Source organism: Asterias rubens, chromosome 14 (assembly GCF_902459465.1).
Source record: "Asterias rubens chromosome 14, eAstRub1.3, whole genome shotgun sequence".
NCBI lineage: Eukaryota > Metazoa > Echinodermata > Asteroidea > Forcipulatida > Asteriidae > Asterias > Asterias rubens.
The window spans coordinates 13,820,306-13,829,411 of record NC_047075.1 but is presented as its reverse complement, the minus strand read 5'-3'; the positions used below and the strand labels follow the sequence as shown (position 1 = coordinate 13,829,411).

Sequence of the window (9,106 nt, the reverse complement as noted above, 5' to 3'; positions counted from 1 at the left end):
GTGGATATTCCTTTAGAAAGTTTGCATGTAGACTGCGTATGGTAATAGTGAGGAAACCTGTAGGTTTGTGTGTTTTCTTGCTGACTAACTTCTTGTCTGAGAGAGTGATAGAATTTTTCTCAAAGAAACTTTGAACCATTTCTGTGGTTTTTTGTGCAACCCGACGCTTATGTGGTTTTTGAATTGGCTTCATCAGGAGTTTTGTGGTTATTTTCAGTGCCTTGCTGACTATTTTCTGGCATCTATATTTTTTTGAGATTTGCAGTGCTGGTGCCAAGATTCGCTTCATCTGAAGATCTTTTTTCTTCCTACTCTTGCACAAACTTGACATCTGTTTGATCACGGTATTGCTGATTATTTTGCCCACAATATGATCATTACCAATGCCCTTCTGATGAAGAAGCTTCTGCTTCCTTGGTGATGCCTTGGTGATTAGGTCTTCCACAGTTTCGGCATATAATGCAGGGTCTTTTGACAGAGAAGACCTAGCCCTGAGTAAACTTTGGCGTTTTGCTTCTGCTGATCTGCCACTGGAACCAGGTTTCCTTTTTTCCGCTTCAAGTTTGGACCAGGCTTCGTCCAATTTTGTTTGTTCATCTTGAAGTCTCCTTTTTTCTGATGCTTCCCTTTCCCTTGCTTTTAAGACTTCCTCGTCCTTTTCTCGGAGTGCCATTTGCAACTTTATTGATTCTTCTTTTTGTTCTTGTCTCCTCTTACGTCGTTGAGCTAATATCTTGGCATGCTCTTCCTTTGTCAGTCGAGCTCTTTGCTCCCTTTTTTTCGCAGCAATCAGTGCTTTACGCCGCTCTTTTGCGTCTGTCTGAGCTCGGGTCATATTTACGGGTCTTTCCCTTTTGCCTGTTTTCTTTTCAGCTTGCAACTTTTCCATCTTCTTTTTTGCTCTGTATTCTCTCATTTTTTGTGGCTTTAAAGCCTTGTCTTCTTTTAACTTCATGTGATTTTCTGGGCAATTTAATTCCTCACTCCTTTCTAGTCGTCGCAATCTTGCTGAAAGAGCATCGTACTTTGCATATTGCTGATATTTCTTTGGATTATCTTTTAATCGTTCACACGCCAGTGGATCTTTTTCCTGTCCTGTTCTTTTTGTTCTTCAGCATGATTGAATCGTAGTCACAGTTGAAATCTTGTGGAGGCTTTCTGGGGTGATGAGTTTTGAGTTTTATGGTGTGCCATTGTGTCGTTGTCAGTTCTAAAATAAATTACAAAGAAAGTGTTTTGTGTATTGTATTAATTTATATTTTTATGGTAACTTCTTTTAAGTTTTTGCTTTTTACAATTTGTTGGATAGTCCTATTTAAATAACAACTTTTTGTGAGAAATGTGTTAATTTGAGTAATAAAAATAGTTCTGCTAACGATTACAAGCCAACTCAAGGTAGGTAGGTAGGGAATTTGTTTTTGTGTGTATTTTTGTATGCTAGTTAAATTGATGTTGGATCAAAAAATAACCTAACCACAGCAACAGTTAATGGAATGTTACTTCCTGCAGTAAAATTAAGGCCTTTGGAGCGACATGTAGTTAAAAGTATCCAAATTCCAAGGCCAAAAAAAAATAATAAATAGCTGTTTCTTATTAAGGTTACATTGAAGTTTAAGAATGTCTGAACTTAACACAAGAAAGAAGATGGTTTTAATTACAAATTCATTTAAGAAGAAACTTTTAAAAATTCAACAAAAATAAATAAAAAATTACAGAAGGATGTCAACAGAAATAAAAGGGTAGGGTGGGCACCATAAGTTTTAATTTTTGTTCTTTTGTTGAATAAAAGCGTGATTTTTTAGATAGAGTAGGGTAATAGGAAACCAAACCACTTTTTCGTTTGGCCTACGATAAAAATAACCGTGCGAGTTGGTATGTGAACGAGAAAAACAGTTTGCGTACAAGTTGACCAATTTGCATGACGAATTGGTTAGTGCGTTAGAATACATACAGGTCGAGTTGACTCGTTTCAGAGCAGCACGTTGCTACTGCGTACACCGTGTCAATTTTCGACTACACGAAACAAAACCAAACACAGTACTTCAAAAGAACAATTTTGTTGGCAAATATCTATGTTCCCGTACACAAAACAAACAAACATACTATGTAAAGCAAAAATCATACTCACTTTTGATGATTTTCAACACAAATCATCGATGTGAAACAGTGGCGATGCTATCCTACGCAGCCGGACCGACGCTGGGCCGTCCCCAAGGCATTTTGGACGGTTCCATTTTTAAGGGGTGTGGTGTTTGCCCGCTGGCGCTGCGTGTTTATACCGATGCTACATTTCAGTGCTTGGACACGAGATCGATGCAGCGATATACTTTCGTTCTAGACATGAACACTTGGGTACATTTTGAATGTTTATTTAGCACAAATTCTTTGCAGTATATTCTCGTAACCGTAGACCAAAACTCGTTTAAGTAAACGTTCACAAAAATTTGCACGGAAGTGGAAGGACCCGATCCTACGCGCATTTTTTCATGGACACCGCGCGTAGCATCGGCTCTCCGGAAATTGGCCGCTCCGTGCTGGAAATCAGCAATGCACACAGACACATCGAAACATCAGCAAATAAGAGCGATCTACAGTTAATATGTTTGTATGGTTTAATTCATTTTTCTCATTTCACTCCATGTAAAATACAAGGTTTTAAATTATACTGTTTTGATGTCACAGTGTTTCATTAAAAATTGGTACTGGACACCAACAGTTTTTGACAAATTTGATCAAATTATTGATTATTATTTTTAAAAATTTGTTCACTGTCTTAATCTTCCACTTACTGGCTTTCATCTAAGAAAACAATTTGTGGTATTTGTTGGTTAATTTAGTTAAAAATTTTAACTAAAATATGTTAGATTGCATTTTACCCCATTTATCCCAACTTCATGGACATAACCCAAATACATATTAAATACATACAAGTACCGGGCTGAAACTTCGCTCTTGGAGGGGTAAACAATTCCTTGGCAAAATCAAATTATGCAACATGGGAATGTTTCAATGGGCATCAAGGCAAAGAATATGGATCTCGGAGGAAATTTTATAAAATACCTCTGTGAAGTTTCAGCACTGATAATTGAAAATGTGTTGCTTTGTCACCTTCATATGTACAAAGAAGCTTAAACACTTCCCTTAAAGTACGTTAATAACCGCTTAGCACTTGTATCACATTTTACTGTTACATGTTATCCAGGTCTGCTGATGTCGGCAATTATGTTGCAGTTCGGTTCGAGTCAACCAAAGGAAGGAAGACGCAAAGTTTGATGACAATATACATCGCTCTGGTAAATATAGTACAAAGTGAAATTATGAAAACACACATCTTTTGAATCGGTGATTCATATTGTTCTGTTATTTTATAGTATGCCACAGTATTGACACGAACCTTGCCTAAATGCAGTTGCTCTATATTCTTTATTGTTGATAGGTGCTGGAAAATCGTGGTGGAGAACGCTTTTCCTTGAAATTCATGGAGAGAAACAGAGAAGGACTCTACTTCTGGCCGCATAACAACGATGGTGTGGGGGACATCCATGAGCATCCCGAATCTGACTTCATAAACCATTTTTGAATGCACAACTGTGTGAGGCACACAGGTGTTTATATTGCTTGATTAGTCGATGAACCAGGAGATCTCTACACAGCTCAAAGCTAAAAGACAAGTTGCCTTTTAAGGTGGCGTCTATTGGAACTATCTATTGTTAATCACTTTTACAAATTTGTCAGTGTTGAAAATAATTAAATGTTTGAAACATTTGTATTTCAGGAATATTGTGTTCCATGTTCAATTTCAATAATTGTTATCCAGTTTTACAAAGTGACAGATTTCATGTATTGTTGTTGATGTTAAATGAAATAGTGGGGATGCAATGACTATAGGAACATACTCCACGGCTGTTTCACTACCATAGGTTGCGCGCAACTGAAGTTGAGGAAATGTGTGTGTTCGTCTTTAATTACTCCATAGCTTACTCGTTGATAAAGTAAACAACATGGCGGCGTTCATTTTTGGACGTCGAAATTTCCGTGACAGACCAACCCCGTTTAAGCCTTTCAAAAACCAATGCATGTTATTTTTATTCGTAATTTGTTTGAGGAATTGTATTTTCTTGAAGAAATAATAAAGTTTTCTGTGTATTTGTACTGAAAAAGAGAATTATGACGTTTATTTGACTTGTTTTGTGCGACGTCTTTTTCGTTCTCCGTACGATTTAGCAAGTTGAAAAATGCTTCAAAAAAAAATTGAAATCCGGTGGTTTAGTTTTTATTGGTAATTTCAACATTCGAATGAGGCTTCAACATCTTCAAAAATACTATTACAATTTCTGGGACATGACTCTGAGGGCCAGATTAAAATTAAAACAAAAAGGTTTATTTCACTTCTTGATGGTCAACTTCACGGAAATTACACTGGTGTGCGTCAAAATGCTACGGTGCAAGGGGCGTGCGGGTACCAGTTTAGAGGCGCGCTAATCCTAGACATTTTGAAAGGGTTTCTTCTCTACAATATTGACTCCCGATTACACTCAAATAATCAGACATGTTTCAGTCAAACAAAAGCTTTATGTTCGTTTATTTCGTTTACAACCATGAGTTTTAAGTTCCATCAGGTATCTTTGGAAAAGATTTGTAGAATCTGTACAAATAGAATTGGAGAGACTCGCCAGATGTACATCCATCTGCTGTTTGTAAAAAATGTGCACGGAATGTGAGGCATACTAAAGCTGCATCTAGGGACTGTGGTCCAGAGAAACAGGGGTATAACCAGACCATTCAAAAGGACTGGCCAAAACATTCCAGGACAGGAAATTGCTTTGTTTGCGATATAGTAAAACTGCAGGAGTAGTAATGAAGAAGGAACGCACACCTAATCGCAGTCCGGCAAGCAAATATGGCTTGTTTTCAATGTTGTTTTGCCGGACTGGAAGTGAGGTGTGTCGACCCTGGTGGAGGTGGGCTAATGTAATTAGGGCGAGCCACGCAGTGGTGAGGGGTTTGGCCCGAAGGGCTGATACGTGGGGGAGGGGGGTTAACATTATGCATGGCATTATGTTGAGTGGTGTTTGAAAAACACCGCAGTAGTTGTCTCACGACAGTGTAACTGAGTGCAAACCGTTATTGTTTGTACTCAGTTCGCGGTGTGTTAGTGATTTTTTTAAATCACGAAGCGCCACATCACAAAACCACCCAGCACAACCGAGACGTCTACGTCTCGGTTGTATTTTCACGAAGTGAAAACAAAGCGGTTGATTTCCACGACGTCTGACAAGCAAGCCGTCGTGGAGAAATAAAAAGGGTTGGTCGAGGATTATAATGTGTTCGTGTAAATGCGTGTATGCAGATTCAAATTTATTTATCTCGCCCTTTGTCTCTAGTGCCATCCCGTCTTAGTAGACCGGGGTCATCATTGTATTTGGTGTTATGTATTACGAAGGAAGGCGCTTATGTCTTAACTTATTAAGTGATTAAATTCAACGGATATGTGACAAGGTGAACGGAGTAGTGTCTTTTGTTTGTGTAATTACGAAGGAAGGCGCCAATGTTTGTTTTTACAGACTTTAATAGGTTCATCGGATGTGTGACCAGGTGAACGGAGAAGTGTCTTTTGTTTGTGTAATTACGAAGGAAGGCGCCAATGTTTGTGTTTATTACACAATTAACTTTGACGGAAGCGTCTACAAGGTGTATGGACTAGTGTTATGTGTTTAGTTGAACTAGCGTTTTAATTTAATTTAATTATTTTCTTGCTGCCCTCTTGCATCTTGTTTTTTTTTTCTTTCTTTATTCTTTTTTTATTTAATTATTTTTTGGGTTTTGTTTTACGAAATGTTTTTGGGGTAAAACGGCGGTGTCAGTCGGTAGACCACTCACACATCATCGGCGCTGCACCGGGTAAACATCGTCGGCGCTGCACCCGTGCACATACCATCAGCGCTGCACAGTCCACACGATCATCAGCGCTGTATAGTGACACCCTTGGCGAAACAAAGTTTCAGTACCATGTCTCAGAAAAACTATGAGTGGGGTCCTGACTTTACGGTCACTCAAATGGAGCGGATTGATCGAATGGAAAGTGAAGCGTCGTTGCAGACGGTTGAATGGAGCCCAGACTTCACGGCGAGTCAAGTCAGGGAGATAGATGAAATGGAAATCGCGACCATCCAAGAGGTAAGTCAAAAAACAGAACAAAAAGAAAACAACTTAATAATTTAATGACAACTAATCCCTGTAGAAACTGACACTCGTTAAATTTTAGAAGCCTTATTGAGATTGTTTTTCCTGTTCTTTACAGCGTCACCGGCAACAGACCTCCACCGAACCCGACCGATTGTCCTGGTCAGACAGTTCCTCGGACACACCGGAGCTGAGCAGAGTGGTTACGCCACCACAACCCGGCTGTTCTTTTTGGCCAGATAGAATCCCAGAAACGCCACCTCCACATCCTAAGAGATCGTTTGACACGGTAAGAAAACTTATTTACCACTCAACCCCGATACAGAACACACACAATATGTGTGTAATCTGTGTATCGAAATCGTGTTGTATGCATATATAGAACAAGAGTTTATTGTTTAAACAGCGGCTACAGGATTTTTTTTTTTTTCCTTTTTTTTTTTTCTTCAGAATTTTGGCTGGGAGTGTTCCGGGGAAAAACCATTTTTACCATGTTTTAACGTGAAGTACGAGACTTGTTACATGTTATGTACCTATTTCAAAAAAGTAACAACTATATATCTCTGATCATTCTGAGTTCACTGTTTAATTTTATTTTTATTTTATATTTTATTTACAGCCGCAGAAAGGAAAGGGTGCAAATGTATCATCTGGCAAAAGAACACACTTCGTGAGACCCAAGAGACGGAGAACACCTGACAAGGCGCCGTCACGTGGAAAGAAGATTGCAAGATCGAAGAGACGGAGAACCCCTGACAAAGAGCCTACATTCCGGCGTGAGAAGAAAAAGTCGGTTAGTAATAGGTCGTATTTAAGTAAAACTAACGGTCTTGCCAGTAATAGGTTTACTTGTGATACTTGTGGAAAGTCATGTGCCCGAAAATACACTCTAAAACAGCACCAAGAAGTTCATTCTGGGTATAAGAGGGATTGCACCACATGTGGAAAAACATTTACCAACTCAGTAAGTTTTAAGCGCCATGTAAAAAGACACGACTCTCGCCAACCCCAGAGAAATGACCCTCTTCCACATAATTCACAACCTGCGCCGCCCCAAGCCGCCAGTCTAGTTCCCGAAGACTCAATCGCGTTTTCGATTCCCCAAAATAATAACAATAGGGATAATGAGATGATATCTCTTTATCGTAGAAACTGGGGTAGTATTAGGACCCATTATCTGTACCGCTGTCAGACTCAAGATGTTTACAATTTACGTTTGGGGACGGCGCCAACCCTTGCTCACAAATGGCGTACCACTGGTCGAGGGGTTAAGGGGTATTTTCCCAACTTTTTCGTGTAGAGTAAAACTGAACCTGTCCTTTGGGTTTGTTTTACGAAATATAGAGTCTGGCGAATTGCGTTATTACCATTCTAGTTTTAACAACGGCCTTTTTTTAACCCACCCCATCACTATAGCTTCAGAAGACGATTTTGAAAACTTCGTCCAAAAAGTATGCGATATGGACGTACTACAACACACCCTACACACGCGTCCAGACACAAAGTGGGTCGTTGCCGATATCACTAACGTCACCGTTTATGCAAACAAAATGCCCTTGTTCTACATAGGTGCAGCGCCACATGAACTACCCGATTACATCTCAAACAATGTGGGTTTAAACAATCTAATCAGAAGTCGTAACTCCGGTGCAAGATACCGGGATAATTTTTGTTTGTTTAGATGTCTCGCGCTAAAACAAGGCTACTCTGCGACCGCCCTAGAAACCCGCACCATGTACCGCGTAGATAGATACACCAAAGAAATGAAAAAGCGCCCAACTGAAGGTGTCTGTTTAGAAGACCTGCATCACTTTGAAGAATTATTCAAAGTGAAAGTCACAGTTTTCAGTCTAGTTTGCGAAGAAACCGAAGAGGGGCAGTATAGAGTAGTGGCGCGCCTGGTGCAAAGACCCCTATGTAAACATAAATGTAGAGGTACGGAGATAACCCCCTGCCACTTGAGGGAGTCCTTGGCCCTGGTCCCCTCTTTATTAATAAAAAAAGGAATTGCTGAGTCCAGTCATTCATCAGTCAGCAGACACTTCTTCAATATTTGATCTTCTGATTTTCTTTATTTGCATCCACAAACCATTGATACAAAAAGACCGCCTGTGTACAAGGACAGGAGAATACAATATATAAATAGAGACTAGTTACAGGTACATGTAGTACATTTAATACATATAAGTACAGGGAGTGTATACTGTAACTCAGAATACATGATCCTCAATGGCAACGCCATTACTATGCGTATAACCCTTGTTCTGTGTATACGTGTACATGTGCATGTAGTTTCATATAAAAGCAATCAAAAATGTCTCATGATAGTGATACGACCCTCATTGTTTCGACAGTGAAAATGCACCTTTTAAATCGGTTTAAAACGTAATATAAAACTCACCAGATAATCTGACGGTCTATGATAAAATACTGACAAGGTTGAAGATGAAGAACACGGGGAAAAAACAGATTCTTGGCTTGATAATAGCGTAATTGTTACGCTGACCACAACACTTAATTTATTTTACATTCACACGTCCAAGAATCATACATTTGTGGTTAGATTAAGTTCCATTACTCACAGTCTGAATATGGAACAACTTTTCAATACAATATCTTGATAAAAGTAGTTATTTCAATAAAACGTTGCACTATTTTAGTGTTGCGAAAAGAAACTTCTTTATGACGGTAAATAGGTATCAAGAGGCCCAGTCCGCGAAAATGATGACTTAGCGGGAAACACCGCCCTCTACTGACCTTAAATAAAGTTGCAAATAATAATGGGTCCATTTCCCCACAATTTCCCTGCTTAAAGGATCAGTCGCCCTCGAACGATCCATAAGATGCAATAATCCTATTAACAAACACAAGGAACTTTACTTTTAACTTTCTAATTGTTAACAAGGAAAAAAACAGTAACCTA

The 9,106-nt window shown here is 39.1% G+C and overlaps 1 long non-coding RNA gene across 1 annotated transcript; it reads right to left on the bottom strand.

Moving 5' to 3' along the window:
- Positions 1-8,179: 8,179 nt before the first annotated feature.
- On the bottom strand, positions 8,180-8,672 carry LOC117299712. Its single transcript, XR_004520097.1, has 2 exons — positions 8,585-8,672; positions 8,180-8,292 (listed from the first exon to the last, which is right to left on the bottom strand). It is a non-coding gene; the product is annotated as an uncharacterized LOC117299712 (long non-coding RNA).
- Between the last annotated feature and the right edge of the window lie 434 nt (positions 8,673-9,106).